Here is a 21,216-nt window from a genome sequence, read left to right on the forward strand (position 1 = left end):
GATGATGTCATAATCAACTGATGAATTCATAATCAACTGATGATGTCATAATCAACTGATATTGTCATAATCTACTGGTGATGACACTCGATGATGTCATAATCAACTGATGATGTCATAATTATCTGATGATGTCATTCGATAATGTCATAATCAACTGATGATGTCATTCGAAGATGTCATAATCAACTGATTATGTCATTCGATGATGTCATAATCAACCTATGATGTCATAATCAACTGATGATATCATTCGATGATGTCATAATCAACTGATGATGTCCTAATCAACTGATGATGTCATTCGATGATGTTCTAATCAACTGATGATGTCATTCGATGATGTCATAATCAACTGATGATGTCATTTGATGATGTCATTTGATGATGTCATAATCAGCTGATGATGTCATTCGATGATGTCATATTCAACTGATCTTGTCATTTAATGATGTCAGAATCATCTGATAATGTCATTTGATGATGTCATAATCAACCGTTGATGTCATAATCAACTGATGATGTCATAATCAACTGATGATGTCATTCGATGATGTCATAATCAACTGATGATGTCCTAATCATCTGATGATGTCATTCGATCATGTCCTAATCAACTGATGATGGCATTCGATGATGTCATAATTAACTGATGATGTCATAATCAACTGATATTGTCACAATCTACTGATGATGTCATAATCAACTGATGATGTCATTCGATGATGTCATAATCAACCGATGATGTCATAATCAAGTGATGACGTCATTCGATGATGTAATAATCAGCTGATGTTGTCATTCGATGATGTCATAATCAACTGATCATATCATTTAATGATGTCATAATCAACTGATGATGTCATTCTGTGATGACATAATCAACTGATCATGTCATTCGATGATGTCATAAACAACTGTTGATGTCATTTGATGATGTCATTTGATGATGTCATAATCAGCTGATGATGTCATTCGATGATGTCATATTCAATTGATCTTGTCATTTTATGATGTCAGAATCAACTGATAATGTCATTTGATGATGTCATAATCAACTGTTGATGTCATAATCAACTGATGATGTCATTCAATGATGTCATAATCAACTGATGATGTCCTAATCAACTGATGATGTCATTTGATCATGTCCTAATCAACTGATGATGTCATTCGATGATGTCATAATTAACTGAAGATGTCATAATCAACTGATATTGTCATAATATTCTGATGATGTCATAATCAACTGATGATGTCATTCGAAGATGTCATAATCAACTGATTATGTCATTCGATGATGTCATAATCAACCTATGATGTCATAATCAACTGATGATATCATTCGATGATGTCATAATCAACTGATGATGTCCTAATCAACTGATGATGTCATTCGATGATGTTCTAATCAACTGATGATGTCATTCGATGATGTCATAATCAACTGATGATGTCATTTGATGATGTCATTTGATGATGTCATAATCAGCTGATGATGTCATTCGATGATGTCATATTCAACTGATCTTGTCATTTAATGATGTCAGAATCATCTGATAATGTCATTTCATGATGTCATAATCAACCGTTGATGTCATAATCAACTGATGATGTCATAATCAACTGATGATGTCATTCGATGATGTCATAATCAACTGATGATGTCCTAATCATCTGATGATGTCATTCGATCATGTCCTAATCAACTGATGATGGCATTCGATGATGTCATAATTAACTGATGATGTCATAATCAACTGATATTGTCACAATCTACTGATGATGTCATAATCAACTGATGATGTCATTCGATGATGTCATAATCAACCGATGATGTCATAATCAAGTGATGACGTCATTCGATGATGTAATAATCAGCTGATGTTGTCATTCGATGATGTCATAATCAACTGATCATATCATTTAATGATGTCATAATCAACTGATGATGTCATTCTGTGATGACATCATCAACTGATGATGTCATTCGATGATGTCATAAACAACTGTTGATGTCATTTGATGATGTCATTTGATGATGTCATAATCAGCTGATGATGTCATTCGATGATGTCATATTCAATTGATCTTGTCATTTTATGATGTCAGAATCAACTGATAATGTCATTTGATGATGTCATAATCAACTGTTGATGTCATAATCAACTGATGATGTCATTCAATGATGTCATAATCAACTGATGATGTCCTAATCAACTGATGATGTCATTTGATCATGTCCTAATCAACTGATGATGTCATTCGATGATGTCATAATTAACTGAAGATGTCATAATCAACTGATATTGTCATAATATTCTGATGATGTCATAATCAACTGATGATGTCATTCGATGATGTAATAATCAGCTGATGTTGTCATTCGATGATGTAATAATCAACTGATCATATCATTTAATGATGTCATAATCAACTGATGATGTCATTCTATGATGACATAATCAACTGATGATGTCATTCGATGATGTCATAATCAACTGATGAAGTCATAATCAACTGATGATGTCACTTGATGATGTCATAATCTACTGATGATGTCATTTGACGATGTCATATTCAACTGATCATGTCATTCAATGATGTCATAATCAACTGATAATGTCATTCGATTATGTCATAATTTTCTGATGGTGTTATTCGATGATATCATAATCAACTGATGATTTGATAATCAACTGATGATGTCATTGGATGATGTCATAATCAACTGATGATGCCATTAGATGTCATAATCAACTGATGAAGTCATAACCAACTGATGTCATTATCAACTGATATTGTCATAATCTACTGATGATGTCATAATCAACTTATGATGTCATAAAAAACTGATGATCTAATTCGATGATGTCACAATCAACTGATGATGACATTCAATGTTGTCATAAACTGATGATACCATAATCAACTAATGTCATTCAATGATGTCAAAATCAACTGATGATGTCATAATCAACCGAAGATGTCATAATCAACTGATGATGTCATGCGATGATGTTCTATTCAACTGATGATGTCATAATGAACTGATGATGTCATTCAGTGATGTCATAATCAGCTGATGATGTCATTCGATGTCATATTCAACTGATCATGTCATTCAATGATGTCATAATCAACGGATGTTGTCATTCGATGTTGTCATAATCACCCGATGATGTTATAATCAACTGATGATGTCATTCGATGATGTCATAATCTACTGATGATGTCATTCGATCATGTCATAATCAACTGACGATGTCATAAAAAACTGATGTCATTCGATGATGTTATAATCAACTGTTGATGTCATTTGATCATGTCATAATCAACTGATGAAGTCATAATCAACTGATGATGACATAATGAACTGATATTGTCATAATCTACTGATGATGTCATAATCAACTGATGATGTCATTTGATGATGTCATAATCAATCGATGATGTCATGATCAACTGATGCTGTCATTCGATGATGTCATAATCAGCTGATGATGTCACTCAATGTCATAATCAACTGATGATGTCCTAATCAACTGATGTAATTCGATCATGTTGTAATCAACTGATGATGTCATTCGATGATGTCATAATCAACCGACGATGTCATAATCAACTGATGATGTCATTTGTTGATGTCACATTCAACTGGTCATATCATTTAATGATGTCATAATCAACTGATGATGTCATTCTATGATGTCATAATCAACTGATTATGTCATTCAATGATGTCAAAATCAGCTGATGATGTCATTCAATGATGTCATAATCAACTGATAATGTCATAATAAACTGATGATGTAATTTGATGATGTCATAAACTACTGATGATGTAATTTGATGATGTCATAATCAACTGATAATGTCATAATCAACTGATGTCATATTCAACTGATCATCTCATTCAATGATGTCATAATCAACTGATAGTGTCATTAGATGATGTCATAATCTACTGATGTCATTCGATGATGTCATAATCAACTGATGATTTCATAATCCACTGATGATGCCATTCGATGATGTCCTAATCAACTGATGATGTCATTCGATGTTTTAATCAACTGATGATGTCATAATCAAATGATGATGTCATTCGATGATGTTTTAATCAACTGAAGATGTCATAAAAAACTGACAATGTCATTGGGTGATGTCATAATCAACTGATGATGTCATTAGATGATGTCATAATCAACTGATGAAGTCATAACCAACTGATTATGTCATTATCAACTGATATTGTCATTATCTACTGATGATGTCACTCGATGATGTCATAATCAACTGATGATGTCATAAAAAACTGATGATGTAATTCGATGATGTCACAATCAACTGGTGTTGACATTCAATGTTGTCATAAACAACTCATGATGCCATAATCAACTGATGTAATTCGATGATTTCAAAATCAACTGATGATGTCATTCGATGATGTCATAATCAACCGATGATGTCATATTCAACTGATGATGTCATAATCAACTGATGATGTCATTCGATGATGTCATAATCAACTCATGATGTCATTCGATGATGTCATAATCAGCTGATGATGTCATTCGATGATGTCATATTCAACTGATCATGTCATTCAATGATGTCATAATCAACTGATGATGTCATTCGATGGTGTCATAATCTACTGATGATGTCATTCGATTAAGTCATAATCAACTGACGATGTCATAATCAACAAATGATGTAATTTGATGATGTCATAATCAACTGACGATTTCATAATCAAATGATGATGTCATTCGATGATGTCTTAATCAACTGATGATGTCATAAAAAATTGATAGTCATTAGATGATTCCATAATCGACTGACGTTTTAATTCAATGATGTCATAATCAACTGATGATGTCATTAGATGATGTCATAATCAACTGATGAAGTCATAATCAACTGATGATGTCATAATAAACTGATATTGTCATAATCTACTGATGATGTCATTTGATAATCTCATTATCGACTGAAGATGTCATAATCAGCCTTATTATGACATAATCAGCAGATGATGATGTCATTCGATCATGTCATATTCAACTGATGATGTCATTTAATGATGTAATAATTAACTGATGATGTCATAATCAACTGATGATATCATTCGATGATGTCATAATGAACCAATGATGTCATAATCAACTGATGATGTAATTCCACGATGTCTTAATTAACCAATGATGTCAAAATCAACTGATGATGTCATAATCAACAAATGATGTAATTTGATGATGTCATAATCAACTGACGATTTCATAATCAAATGATGATGTCATTCGATGATGTCTTAATCAACTGATGATGTCATAAAAAACTGATAATGTCATTCGATGATTCCATAATCGACTGACGTTTTAATTCAATGATGTCATAATCAACTGATGATGTCATTAGATGATGTCATAATCAACTGATGAAGTCATAATCAACTGATGATGTCATAATCAACTGATATTGTCATAATCTACTGATGATGTCATTCGATAATCTCATTATCGAATGAAGATGTCATAATCAACTGATGACGTAATAAATGATGATGACATTTGATTTTGTCATAAACAACTGATGATGTTATAATCAACTAATGATGTCATTCGATGATGTCTTAATCAACTGATGATGTCATAAAAAAGTTGATGTCATTCTATGATGTCACAATCAACTGATGATGACATTCGATGTTGTCATAAACAACTAATGATGTCATAATCAACTGATGATCTCATTCGATGATATAATAATCAACTGATGAAGTGATAATTAACTGATGATGTCATTCGATGATGTCATAATTGACTGATGATCTTATAATCAACTGATTATGTCATTCGATGATGTCATGATCAACTGATGATGTCATTCGATGATGTCATTATCAGCTGATGACGTAATTCGATGATGTCATATTCAACTGATCATGTCATTCAATGATGTCATAATCAACTGATGTTTTCATTCGATGATGTCATAATCAACCAATGATGTCATAATCAACTGATGATGTCATTCGATGATGTCATAATCTACTGATGATGTCATTCGATGATGTCATAATCAACTGACGATGTCATAATCAAATGATGATGTCATTCGGTGATGTCTTAATCAAGTGACGATGTCATTAAAAACTGACAATGTCATTGGATGATGTCATAATCAACTGATGAAGTCATTAGATGATGTCATAATCAACTGATGAAGTCATAATCAACTGATGTCATTTTCAACTGATATTGTCATAATCTACTGATGATGTCTCTCGATGATGTCACAATCAACTTCTGATGTCATAAAAAACTGATGCTGTAATTCGATGATGTCACAATCAACTGATGATGACATTCAATGTTGTCAAAAAATGATGATACCATAATCAAATAATGTCATTCAATGATGTCAAAATCAACTGATGATGTCATAATCAACCGATGATGTCATAATCAACTGATGATGTCATGCGATGATGTCATAATCAACTGATGATGTTATAATCAACTGATGATGTCATTCAATGATGTCATAATCAGCTGATGATGTCATTCGATGTCATATTCAACTGATGTTGTCATTCGATGTTGTCACAATCAACCGATGATGTCATAATCAACTGATGATGTAATTCGATGATGTCATAATCTATAGATGATGTCATTCGATCATGTCATAATCAACTGACGATGTCCTAATCAACTGATGATGTCATTCGATGTTGTCATAATCGAGTGACGATGTCATTCGATTATGTCTTAATCAACTGACGATGTCATAAAAAACTGATGTCATTCGATGATGTTATAATCAACTGTTGATGTCATTAGATGATGTCATAATCAACTGATGAAGTCATAATCAACTGATGATGTCAAAATGAACTGATATTGTCATAATCTACTGATGATGTCATAATCAACTGATGATGTCATTAGATGATGTCATAATCAACCGATGATGTCATACTTCACTGATATTGTCATAATCTACTGATGATGTCATAATCAACTGATGCTGTCATTCGATGATGTCATAATCAACCGATGATGTCATAATCAACTAATGATGTCATTCGATGATGTCATAATCAGCTGATGATGTCATTCGATGATGTCATATTCAACTGATCATATCAGTAATGATGTCTTAATCGACTGGTGACGCCATTCTATGATGTCATGATCAACTGATGATGTCATTTGATGATATCATAATCAACTGATGATGTCATTCAATGATGTCATAATCAACTGATGATGTTCTAATCATCTGATGTCATTCGATCATGTCGTAATCAACTGATGTCATAATCAACTGATGATGTCATTCGATGATGTCATAATCAACTGATGATGTCATTCGATGATGTCTTAATCAACTGATGATGTCATAAAAAGTTGATGTCATTCTATGATGTTACAATCAACTGATGATGTCATTCGATATTGTCATAAACAACTAATGATGTAATTCGATATTGTCATAAACAACTAATGATGTCATAATCAACTGATGATCTGTTTCGATGATATAATCAACTGATGAAGTCATAATCAACTGATGAAGTCATTCGATGATGTCATAATCGACTGATGATCTTATAATCAACTGGTGATGTCAATCGATGATGTCTTAATCAACTGATGATGTCATAAAAAACTGATAATGTCATTCGATGATTCCATAATCGACTGACGTTTTAATTCAATGATGTCATAATCAACTGATGATGTCATTAGATGATGTCATAATCAACTGATGAAGTCATAATCAACTGATGATGTCATAATCAACTGATATTGTCATAATCTACTGATGATGTCATTCGATAATCTCATTATCGAATGAAGATGTCATAATCAACTGATGACGTAATAAATGATGATGACATTTGATCTTGTCATAAACAACTGATGATGTTATAATCAACTAATGATGTCATTCGATGATGTCTTAATCAACTGATGATGTCATAAAAAAGTTGATGTCATTCTATGATGTCACAATCAACTGATGATGACATTCGATGTTGTCATAAACAACTAATGATGTCATAATCAACTGATGATCTCATTCGATGATATAATAATCAACTGATGAAGTGATAATTAACTGATGATGTCATTCGATGATGTCATAATTGACTGATGATCTTATAATCAACTGATTATGTCATTCGATGATGTCATGATCAACTGATGATGTCATTCGCGATGTCATTATCAGCTGATGACGTAATTCGATGATGTCATATTCAACTGATCATGTCATTCAATGATGTCATAATCAACTGATGTTGTCAATCGATGATGTCATAATCAACCAATGATGTCATAATCAACTGATGATGTCATTCGATGATGTCATAATCTACTGATGATGTCATTCGATGATGTCATAATCAACTGACGATGTCATAATCAAATGATGATGTCATTCGGTGATGTCTTAATCAAGTGACGATGTCATTAAAAACTGACAATGTCATTGGATGATGTCATAATCAACTGATGATGTCATTAGATGATGTCATAATCAACTGATGAAGTCATTAGATGATGTCATAATCAACTGATGAAGTCATAATCAACTGATGTCATTTTCAACTGATATTGTCATAATCTACTGATGATGTCTCTCGATGATGTCACAATCAACTTCTGATGTCATAAAAAACTGATGCTGTAATTCGATGATGTCACAATCAACTGATGATGACATTCAATGTTGTCAAAAAATGATGATACCATAATCAAATAATGTCATTCAATGATGTCAAAATCAACTGATGATGTCATAATCAACCGATGATGTCATAATCAACTGATGATGTCATGCGATGATGTCATAATCAACTGATGATGTTATAATCAACTGATTATGTCATTCAATGATGTCATAATCAGCTGATGATGTCATTCGATGTCATATTCAACTGATGTTGTCATTCGATGTTGTCACAATCAACCGATGATGTCATAATCAACTGATGATGTAATTCGATGATGTCATAATCTATAGATGATGTCATTCGATCATGTCATAATCAACTGACGATGTCCTAATCAACTGATGATGTCATTCGATGTTGTCATAATCGAGTGACGATGTCATTCGATTATGTCTTAATCAACTGACGATGTCATAAAAAACTGATGTCATTCGATGATGTTATAATCAACTGTTGATGTCATTAGATGATGTCATAATCAGCTGATGAAGTCATAATCAACTGATGATGTCAAAATGAACTGATATTGTCATAATCTACTGATGGTGTCATAATCAACTGATGATGTCATTAGATGATGTCATAATCAATCGATGATGTCATACTTCACTGATATTGTCATAATCTACTGATGATGTCATAATCAACTGATGCTGTCATTCGATGATGTCATAATCAACCGATGATGTCATAATCAACTAATGATGTCATTCGATGATGTCATAATCAGCTGATGATGTCATTCGATGATGTCATATTCAACTGATCATATCAGTAATGATGTCTTAATCGACTGGTGACGTCATTCTCTGATGTCATGATCAACTGATGATGTCATTCGATGATATCATAATCAACTGATGATGTCATTCAATGATGTCATAATCAACTGATGATGTTCTAATCATCTGATGTCATTCGATCATGTCGTAATCAACTGATGTCATAATCAACTGATGATGTCATTCGATGATGTCATAATCAACTGATGATGTCATTCGATGATGTCTTAATCAACTGATGATGTCATAAAAAGTTGATGTCATTCTATGATGTTACAATCAACTGATGATGTCATTCGATATTGTCATAAACAACTAATGATGTCATTCGATATTGTCATAAACAACTAATGATGTCATAATCAACTGGTGATCTGTTTCGATGATATAATCAACTGATGAATTCATAATCAACTGATGGTCATTCGATGATGTCATAATCGACTGATGATCTTATAATCAACTGGTGATGTCAATCGATGATGTCATAATCAACTGATGATGTGATTTGATGATGTTCTAATCAACTGATGATGTCATTCGATGATGTCATAATCAAGTGACGATGTCAAATTCAAATGATGATGTCATTCGATGATGTAATCAACTGACGATGTCATAAAAAACTGATAATGTCATTCGATGATGTTATAATCAACTGATGATGTCATTAGATGATGTCATAATCAACTGATGAAGTCATAATCAACTGATGATGCTATAATCAACTGATATTGTCATAATCTACTGATGATGTCACTTGATGATGTCATAATCAACTGATGATGTCATAATTATCTGATGATGTCATTCGATAATGTCTTAATCAACTGATGATGTCATAAAAAGCTGATTTCATTCGATGATGTCATAATTAACTGATGATGTCATAAACAACCTATGATGTAATAATCAACTGATGATGTCATTCGATGATGTCATAATCAACCTATGATGTCATAATCAACTGATGATGTCCTTATCAACTGATGATGTCATTTGATGATGTTCTAATCAACTGATGATGTAATTCGATCATGTACTAATCGACTGCTGATGTCATTCGATGATGTCATATTCAACTGATGATTAGAGATGAGCGTTGTTCTACTCGAACTGTTCGCCAATCTCAAATTCGAGCTGTTTTGGGCGGTGTTCGAGCCGTTCGGCGAACACGAACAATTTGAGAAAAATTCGGCTGTTCGAGGTTATGTTCGATAACTGTTCGTGCACCAAAATCATAACTGGATTTTTTCTCAGTAATGATGAAAATTAATGTTAATACGCAGTTTGAGTGTACAGCGTGGTGGGGGGAGGGGCAGGGGATGGATCTCTGCAGGAACAATGAAGATCTCCATTTTTTTTTCTCTTTCCCGCATTTGCAGTGGGGAGGTGCAATCTGTCAGCCTATCAGCAGCGCACACACGGAGCGAAGTGCTTTTTTCACACAAGCAAGGGCATGTGTCATTGGCAGTGTATGTCACATGTCCTTGCCCTATAAGACCAAGCCATTTTACCCGTCGCCACCATTTTCTCACTGCTGCAGCTGCGTGTTAGACGGCACCGCTGTTGCTGTGTGCGCTATACCTTGTTAATTTCAAGCCAATTTTCGCACAAATATACAGATAGCTTGGGAGTAGGGAATAGTTGTGATTGCAGTCCTTTTAAGGACTAGGTTACAGCATTTCCTACGACTTTTATCAGGGAGGTCTGTGCTCTTAAATAGATAGGTTGTGGGAGTAAAGACTAATTGTAATTGGAGTCCTTTTCAGGACTAGGTTACATCAGTTCCTATCAGTTTTTGCCAGGCAGGTCTGTGCCAGTGCTGTGCAAGTTTTTTTCACAGCATTTGGCTGAATCTAGCAAAGCTAATCCTTTTTGGCCTATTGCAGAGTGTGTTAGTCAGTGGAGTAGCCTATCTGTGTTGCAAGATATAACACCTGTGTATAGAATACCAATTTTTTTACTGCACCTAGTGAAGTAAAATCTTTTGGGCATAGCATCATTCTATTAGTCCATCTATACTGACCTCCATCAGGTTGCAAATTAAAACTAATTTTTATCTGCATCTACAGTACCTCTGAAAAAATATTTGGGCTTCTAGCTTTGCAAACTGAATATATTTTTTTCCTGCATCTACCTCTGAAAAAATATTGGGCTTCTAGCTGTGTGTGGGTCTTGTTCTATTAATCCATCTATACTGACCTCCATCAGGTTGCAAACTGAATATAATTTTTTTCTGCATCTAGCTCTGAAAAAATATTTGGCCTTCTAGTAGTGTGTCGGACTTTCTCTATTAGTCCATCTATACTGACCTCCATCAGGTTGCAAACTGAATATAATTTTTTTCTGCATCTAGCTCTGAAAAAATATTTGGCCTTCTAGTAGTGTGTCGGACTTTCTCTATTAGTCCATCTATACTGACCTCCATCAGGTTGCAAATTAAAAATAATTTTTATCTGCATCTACAGTACCTCTGAAAAAATATTTGGGCTTCTAGCTGTGTGTGGGACTTGTTGTATTAGTCCATCTATACTGACCTCCATCAGGTTGCAAACTGAATATATTTTTTTCTGCATCTACCTCTGAAAAAATATTGGGCTTCTAGCTGTGTGTGGGACTTGTTGTATTAGTCCATCTATACTGACCTCCATCAGGTTGCAAACTGAATATATTTTTTTCTGCATCTACCTCTGAAAAAATATTGGGCTTCTAGCTGTGTGTGGGTCTTGTTCTATTAATCCATCTATACTGACCTCCATCAGGTTGCAAACTGAATATAATTTTTTTCTGCATCTAGCTCTGAAAAAATATTTGGCCTTCTAGTAGTGTGTCGGACTTTCTCTATTAGTCCATCTATACTGACCTCCATCAGGTTGCAAATTAAAACTAATTTTTATCTGCATCTACAGTACCTCTGAAAAAATATTTGGGCTTCTAGCTGTGTGTGGGACTTGTTGTATTAGTCCATCTATACTGACCTCCATCAGGTTGCAAACTGAATATATTTTTTTCTGCATCTACCTCTGAAAAAATATTGGGCTTCTAGCTGTGTGTGGGACTTGTTGTATTAGTCCATCTATACTGACCTCCATCAGGTTGCAAACTGAATATATTTTTTTCTGCATCTACCTCTGAAAAAATATTGGGCTTCTAGCTGTGTGTGGGTCTTGTTCTATTAATCCATCTATACTGACCTCCATCAGGTTGAAAACTGAATATAATTTTTTTCTGCATCTAGCTCTGAAAAAATATTTGGCCTTCTAGTAGTGTGTCGGACTTTCTCTATTAGTCCATCTATACTGACCTCCATCAGGTTGCAAACTGAATATAATTTTTTTCTGCATCTAGCTCTGAAAAAATATTTGGCCTTCTAGTAGTGTGTCGGACTTTCTCTATTAGTCCATCTATACTGACCTCCATCAGGTTGCAAATTAAAAATAATTTTTATCTGCATCTACAGTACCTCTGAAAAAATATTTGGGCTTCTAGCTGTGTGTGGGACTTGTTGTATTAGTCCATCTATACTGACCTCCATCAGGTTGCAAACTGAATATATTTTTTTCTGCATCTACCTCTGAAAAAATATTGGGCTTCTAGCTGTGTGTGGGTCTTGTTCTATTAATCCATCTATACTGACCTCCATCAGGTTGCAAACTGAATATAATTTTTTTCTGCATCTAGCTCTGAAAAAATATTTGGCCTTCTAGTAGTGTGTCGGACTTTCTCTATTAGTCCATCTATACTGACCTCCATCAGGTTGCAAACTGAATATATTTTTTTCTGCATCTACCTCTGAAAAAATATTTGGCCTTCTAGTAGTGTGTCGGACTTTCTCTATTAGTCCATCTATACTGACCTCCATCAGGTTGCAAATTAAAACTAATTTTTATCTGCATCTACAGTACCTCTGAAAAAATATTTGGGCTTCTAGTTGTGTGTGGGACTTGTTGTATTAGTCCATCTATACTGACCTCCATCAGGTTGCAAACTGAATATATTTTTTTCCTGCATCTACCTCTGAAAAAATATTGGGCTTCTAGCTGTGTGTGGGTCTTGTTCTATTAATCCATCTATACTGACCTCCATCAGGTTGCAAATTCAAAATAATTTTTTTCTGCATCTAACCCAGCCAATAGTTTTGGCCTAATACCACAGTTTGGCCACTCAGCTCTGCTCGGTTACCATCCATTGTTTTTTTGTGCAAACAACTCCAGAGTTGTGAATTAGTTAACCACCAAAATGAGTGGAAAAAGGCCTGCTGCTGGTGGAAAGGGGAATAGGCGTGTTGGGAAGGGGAAAAAAGGTTGTGTCCGTGGGGTAGGTGTTAAAGCAACAGTAACATCTGCAGAAGAAAGACCATCTTCCAGCCAAACTAAAATGTCTACTTCTTTTAGCGGACAATGTGATAAGATCCCTTTCTTACGGCCACGCCAATCGCTACAAATTCCAGATGAGGCACAAAAACAGCAGGTGCTTCAACGGATATCAAGTGCTCCTTTAAGTGGGCTCTCTCCACATCAACTTCAACATCACAAATACTCCAGTCCTCAAAGGTGTCACCCAAATCGCACTTGCTTCCTCACAGCTCCCAAATCTCCAGCTGCCCGTCTGAGTATGAGGTAGAACAGATGGTTGAGTCTGCAGAGCTGTTTACTCATACTATAGCCTGGGAATCAGAGGTCGACTCCAGCGCTTCTGTGAATCCAGACGAGGAAATGATCTGCACTGATGCCCAGAATCTTTATGAGTCGGATCCAGGACCAGACGCAGAAGGTTCTGACCATAATGTAGACCCTCATTCCCAAACTGTAACTCCTGTTGGTGGAGACAATGAGGAAGACGATGATAAGACTCAAATACCTGATTGGAGCGACAACTTTAGTTTTTTGTCAGGGCAGGAACAGGTTGGCTCTGAGGACGACGGGTGTGATAATGCACAGGGTGATGATGATGAGGTCGGAGATCCCACTTACTGTCAACCCACAGTCAGCCAAGAGATGAGGTCAGCAGAGGAGGTGGAGGAAGATGCTAGTGACGACGAGGTCAGGTTGCGCCTTCCTGAACAGAGACGTAGTACTGGAAGCACGTCAACAACTGCATCCTCAAACACAACTCTGCCTCTCACCACAAGTCGTGGTGGCTCTTCAGGTCCCATGGGTGCTAAGCCTTGAATAGCCTGGGCATTTTTTCAGATCGATAAAGATAACCCAACTCGTGTTATCTGTAACATTTGTCAGCAAAAGCTAAGTAGAGGCCAAAAAATACATAGTTTGAGTACTTCATGCATGAACCGGCACATGGACATGAAGCATAAGTTGCAGTGGGAAGCTCACTGTGCTACAATGCGGCCTAGCCGGCCGGGCCAACCACCGTCTGCCATATCTTGTGCATCCGCGGCCTCTTCATCCTCTGTGACTGGGGGGACAGCAGTCACACCTGTTTTGGGGCGCAGACCTGCCACCTCTTTACCCGCAACAGCCAGCGTGATTGGCAGGTCATCATTTTCTTTGGAGGTGGTAACACCAGCTGGTGTTGAGCGCTGTCCGACATCGATAGCACCACCTTTGGATCAAGGCAACCTAACATGTCCGCCTGCATCTTCCTCACAGACCGGCAGTTTGCCGGGGACACCCTTATCAACCCCGTCTAAGCACAATAGCCAGCCCTCGGTCCCTCAGATGTGGACAAGTAAAAGACCATTTCCTCCTAGCCATGAGAAAGCTAAGAGGTTGAATTTCACCATCTGCAAGCTCTTGGCTACAGAAATGCTGCCTTTCCGCCTGGTGGACACAGAGGATTTTCGAGACCTTATGTCCGTCGCAGTGCCCCAGTACCAGATGCCCAGTCAGCACTACTTCTCAAAGAAAGGTGTGCCTGCGCTCCACCAGCATGTCGCACATAACATCACCGCTTCTTTGAGAAACTCTGTGTGTGACAGGGTGCATTTCACCACAGACACTTGGACGAGTAGGCATGGACAGGGGCGTTACATGTCGCTGACTGGGCACTGGGTAACTATGGTGACAGCAGGACAAGGGGCTGCTGTCCAAGTCTTGCCGTCCCCACGAGTTGTGCGTCAATCCTCTTTATGTCAAAGTTCCTCCACTGCTTCTGCCTCCTCAACCTCCTCTCGGTCTTCCACCTGCACCCAAAGCCTGTCTGGTCATGCCACAAGCTTTCTAACTGCGCAGAAGGGATCCTCCACACCTCCTTACTATGCTGGCAGTAGGGCTCAACGTCATCAGGCGGTTTTTACATTGAAATGTCTGGGAAATGTGAGTCACACAGCTGAGGAGTTGTGGTCAGCTCTGGAGAACCAATTTCATGAATGGTTGTCTCCACTGGACCTGAAACCAGGGAAGGCCATGGGCGACAATGCTGCAAACCTGGGTGCGGCCCTTCGCCGGGGCAATGTCACACACGTGCCTTGTATGGCTCACGTGTTGAACCTGGTTGTCCAGCAATTTTTAGCCCACTATCCCAGACTAGATGGCCTTCTGCAGAGGGCACGGTCGCTGTGTGCTCACTTCCGCCGTTCGCATCCCGCAGCTCAGCGACTTACATCTCTACAGAAGTCGTTGGGCCTGCCACTTCACCGGCTAAAATGCGATGTGCCTACCCGGTGGAATTCAACTCTGCACATGTTGCAGCGACTGTGGCAGCACCGACAAGCCCTGGTGCAATACGTTCTGACGTATAGCCTGGGCCAACGAGATTCAGAGGTGGGGCAAATCACGCTGGAGGAGTGGTCTCAGATCAGGGACCTATGCACCCTTCTGCACAGTTTTGAAATGGCGACGAAGATGTTTAGTGCTGACGATGCCATTATCAGCATGACTATTCCGGTGATTTACATGCTGGAGCACATGTTAAACAGAATTCAAGTCAGGTGGTGGCACAAGAGGAGGTGGAGGAAGTAGAGGAGGAGGAGTTGTATGCGGAAAGGCTAACATCTGCAAGGTCCAGACGGTCGGCAGCACCAAGGCGGCAGGCATGTGAGGGTGGGGGAGATGGTTTTACCAGGGCGCATGGTAGCAGCCAAACTAGTGAGGAAGGTGCAGGAGCCCAGGAAGAAGTGGAGGACGAACTGATGGAAGACTCATCAGATGAGGGAGACCTTGATCACATTTCTGTTGTGCGAGGTTGGGGGGAGAGGACAGAGGAAGGAAGCATGATTGTTACCTCGCCACCAACACAACAGGGACTTGGTGCTCCTGGATGCGCAACACACATGAGTGCCTTCTTGCTGCACTACCTGCAACATGACCCTCGAATTGTGAGAATTAGAAATAATCCTGACTACTGGGTTGCCACACTGTTAGATCCCCGGTACAAAAGTAAATTTGCAGAAATTATTCCTGCCATAGAAAGGGATGCACGCATGCAGGAGTATCAGCAGAGACTGTTGCAGAATCTTACATGTGCTTTTCCACAAAATACCAGTGGTGCACGTAGTGAATCTCACAGTTCCAACTTGCCAACCGTGGGACCGTCAAGTGTTCAGCACTCAAACCGTAACAGAACCACAGTATCTGCTGGTAACATCAATTTTGCGGAATCATTTCACCACTTTTTTAGCCCATCCTTTGCAAGGCCACAGGAGACAAGAAGTCTGACACATAGTCAACGCCTAGAGACGATGGTACAGGAGTATCTCCAAGTAAACATTGAAGCCACGACTGTGTCACTGGACCCTTGCTCTTTTTGGGCTTCCAATCTGGATAAATGGCCGGAGCTAGCCACTTACGCCTTGGAGATCTTGTCATGCCCCGCAGCCAGCGTTCTGTCTGAACGTGTGTTCAGCGCTGCTGGTGGTGTGCTGACAGATAAGCGCACGCGGCTCTCCACTGATAATGTAGACAGACTTACGTTCATAAAGATGAACAAATCATGGATCCGAAACGACTTTTCTACCCCTGTGTCATCCTGGGGAGAGTAAAAGCTTGATGATTGGTTAAAATCACCCTACCAACCGTTTTAAGCTTTCAAATTACTAATCATGTTTATCTGTATCTTGACTGGAAAATAATTTGGGCTTTGTAGCAGTGTGCAGCACTGATCCTATTAGGCCATCTATACTAAAGCTTCACCAGATTTAAAATTAAAAATAATTTTTAGCTGCATCTAGCCCGGAAAATAATTTTGGGGCTCCGAGATGCGCAAGGCACATAAGTGCCTTCTTGCTGCACTACCTGCAGCATGACCCTCATATTGTCAGAATTCGAAGTAATCATGACTACTGGGTTGCCACACTCTTAGATCTCCCAAACTTTTCAATCAACCTTTTCATTTTAATAAAGACCAAAAAAATGGTCATTTTTGAAATTATAAGCATTAGCAGGTTGTTAGAAACTGAAATCAAACAGTTTTCAACTCAAAACTTTATTCTAGGTGATGTTACATTTTCACATAGGACCCCTTGTTCGAAAGGAGCTTCTGAACTCTCTCGTCCATTGAATTTGTCAGGTTTTGGATGGTTTCTGCTTCAATTGTTTTGCATGAGGACAGAATACCCTCCCAGAGCTGTTGCTTAGATGTGAACTGCCTCCCGCCATCATAGACACTCCTTTTAATGATGCTCCAAAGGTTCTGAATGGGGTAGAGGTCAGGGGAGCATGGGGGTCACACCATAAGTTTGTCCCCTTTTATGCCCATATCAGCCAGAGATGCAGATGTTTTATGTGCAGCATGAGATGGCGCATTATCATGCAGAAAAATGATCTTGCTGTGAAATACACGGTTCTTCTTCTTGAACCATGGCAGGAAGTGCTGTTTGAGAAAATCCACATACATTATGGAGTTCATCTTTAGCGCCTTCAGGGATCCTAAAGGGGCCGACAATCTCTCTCCCCATGATTCCAGCCCAAAACATTACTCCACCTCCTCCTTGTTGGCGCTGTAGCCGTGTTTGCGTGGGGTGTCCATCAACCAGCCATCCTCCACTCCATCCATCTGGACCATCGAGCGCTGCACGGCACTCATCCGTGAACAAAACAGTTTTGAAATCAGTCTTCATGTAATGTTTGGCCCACTGGAGCCGTTTCTGCTTGTGTGAAGTGGATAGAGGAGGTCGACAGGATGGCGCATGCACAGCTGCAAACCTCTGAAGGACCCTGCATCTTGTTGTTCGGGGGACGTTGGAGGCACAAGCAGCTTCAAAAACTTGTCTGCTGCTATGACAAGGCTTTTTTGCCGCTGCTCTTTCAACCTGACGTAATTGCCTGTAGGAAAGAGTCCTCAATTTGCCCTTATCAGCACGCACACGTGTGTACTGTGAATCAGCTACATACTTCTTGATTGCCAAGACACTTCATCCTGATCATCGCACAATGTTGATTGTAGTCATGCCTTGACCTAAACACTCCACAATTTGTTGCTTCTCAGCAGCCGACACATCCTTTTTCTTTCCCATTTTGGCAGAAAATGTAGGCTGCTTAATAATGTGAGAGAGCCTTCTTAAGTAGTCTTGCCTTTCATTGGACACACCTGCCAAACTAATTAGCACAGGTGTCTGCAATTGCTTACAGTGATATAAAGAGCCCTGACACACAACACCATCAATGAGTTTAACTGACAAACAAACAAATTCTTCCCTTATCACTCCTAAACACTTTTTGCATAATAATTTGGAACGCAGTGTACATGTGCTTTTCCACAAAACACCAGTGGTTCACGTAGTGAATCTTACAGTTCTAACTTGCCAACCGTGGTCTGTATGGAGTTGTTCAATAAAGGGCCCAAAATTAAGATAACATAGATGGGAGAGGTCTCTATGAATAGGAATTCCTAAGTATTTGATACCCTGTGAGGGCCAGGCAAAGGGAAAGTTGGACTGGATGGAATCCTATATGGATTTGGGGAGGGAGACATCGAGGGCCTCAGACTTCGCTGCATTGATTTTAAAATTTTACCATGTAACAAAGTGATCTATTTCAGCCATAACAGCATGGATGGATATATGTGATTGAGTGATATATACTAGGACATCATCAGCAAATAGAGAGCACTTGTACTCGGTGCCTCCCACCTCAATCCACCTAATATTGGGGTTATGGCGAATTGATGAGAGCAGGTGCTCCGTCACTAGGATGTATAAGAGAGGGGACAGAGGACATCACTGCCTTGTCCCATTGGTGATTGTGAAAGGTGATGAAAATGTTCTGACGCACCCCCTGGGCCTTGGGACACCCGGAGCCGGACCCTTTTTGGTGGATGCTGGTGGTTGTAGTCTTCGTGGCGGCGACCCGGTTCCGTGGCTCAGGGCGGTCAAACCAGTGGCGGAACTATTTATGTGGTTTTGATGTTTAAATGTCCGACTACGCCACCCGTGGATTGCGGTCAGAGTGAACCGCCGCTACAGGGCAGACCGCTGAGGCTGGTGTTGTGGGTGCAGCAGAGCGTAGCATAACTCCCCAACGGAGGAGTATAGCCTCAGGGCAGTGTATGCGGAGGATGGGGGTGATGGTGCAGGGCAGCAGCAGTAACGACACGGAGTCAGTGATGCAGTTCAGGGCCTTTACTCACAGTTCTTATTATTCAGACCACGTCTGCAGGTAACGGCTGCCCACGTCGTACTGTGCTCACCAGGTGAGGGGCTCAGACAACTCCCAGATAACTTTGGAGCACTTCACAGGACCCCCTTTGTGTGTCCTTTGTCTGGCCTTTCTTACCAACACTTCTGTCCGGCTGCCTCGGGCCTCCTCTTGGTAAACTTGGCGCCAGTTTCCCTGACCCTATGTGGTGCCTTCCTAGCGGGTGTAGCGAGGGGCTGCGCCACATAAAATGTCAGAGCCTCCGGTTTCTAGCTGAGGGTCGTTTCCTGCCTCCACTAGTTCGGGGACCGGTCTCCCCCTTTGGCCTGACCCCTCCACGCAGGTGGATTCGGGCGTGCGGTGGCGACTCGCCCGTCCGCACCCCTGGGATCCCTTCATTCCTCGTTCCTGGAGCCTTCTCCGCTCCTCTTCCTTCCTTCTCCCTCTTCCAGGCCTGGGCCTCTGTTACTAGGCCCGCCTCCGGAGCAGAGCTCATGCAGAGCCCCTGCTCCCTGCCACTTCTGCTCAGACTTCTCTGCACTGAACTAAGATGGTGCCCACCTTTTATACTCCCTTCTCAATGCACCCAGGAACTGCTTCCTCCCTGCTCCTGCACTACAGGGTTCCCCTTCCTCAGTGTTCCCTCCCCCCACTCCAGCCAGGGACAGGGACTGTCGTGCCCATCTCAGGGGCATATTGGTCGCCCTGCCCCACGGCAATGTGGTGTAATGCATGCAGGTGTCGGGTCCTGATCCACACTCCATCCTTACCTGAGAGTGAGATATCACATCTCTGGGTGAGGTGCAATACGTCTGTAGCAACCGAGCCCTCAGGGTGCTACAGTTCCATTTATCTTCAGCCTAGGTGACGTATTGCGATACAGGGCCGTGATTTTGGCTATAAAAGGGTCCCCTAGACCCCTACCCCAAGCTTTTTAAGAGAATCATATATGGCGTGCCAGGAGACTCTATGGAATGCTTTCTCAGCATCCAACGAGAGTATCTAATTACAAATTTTTAACTGCATCTAGCCCAGGAAATACTTTGTGCCTAGTAGCAGTGTCTGCTAGTCAGCGGATTATCCCGGCTGTTAAGCAAGCTGCACCACCTGTAGTTTAGACACTTAATTTTTTCAAAGGAAATGC

Source organism: Phyllobates terribilis, unplaced genomic scaffold, assembly GCF_046119375.1.
Source record: "Phyllobates terribilis strain yellow unplaced genomic scaffold, ASM4611937v1 Scaffold_8__6_contigs__length_399053987, whole genome shotgun sequence".
Lineage (NCBI taxonomy): Eukaryota > Metazoa > Chordata > Amphibia > Anura > Dendrobatidae > Phyllobates > Phyllobates terribilis.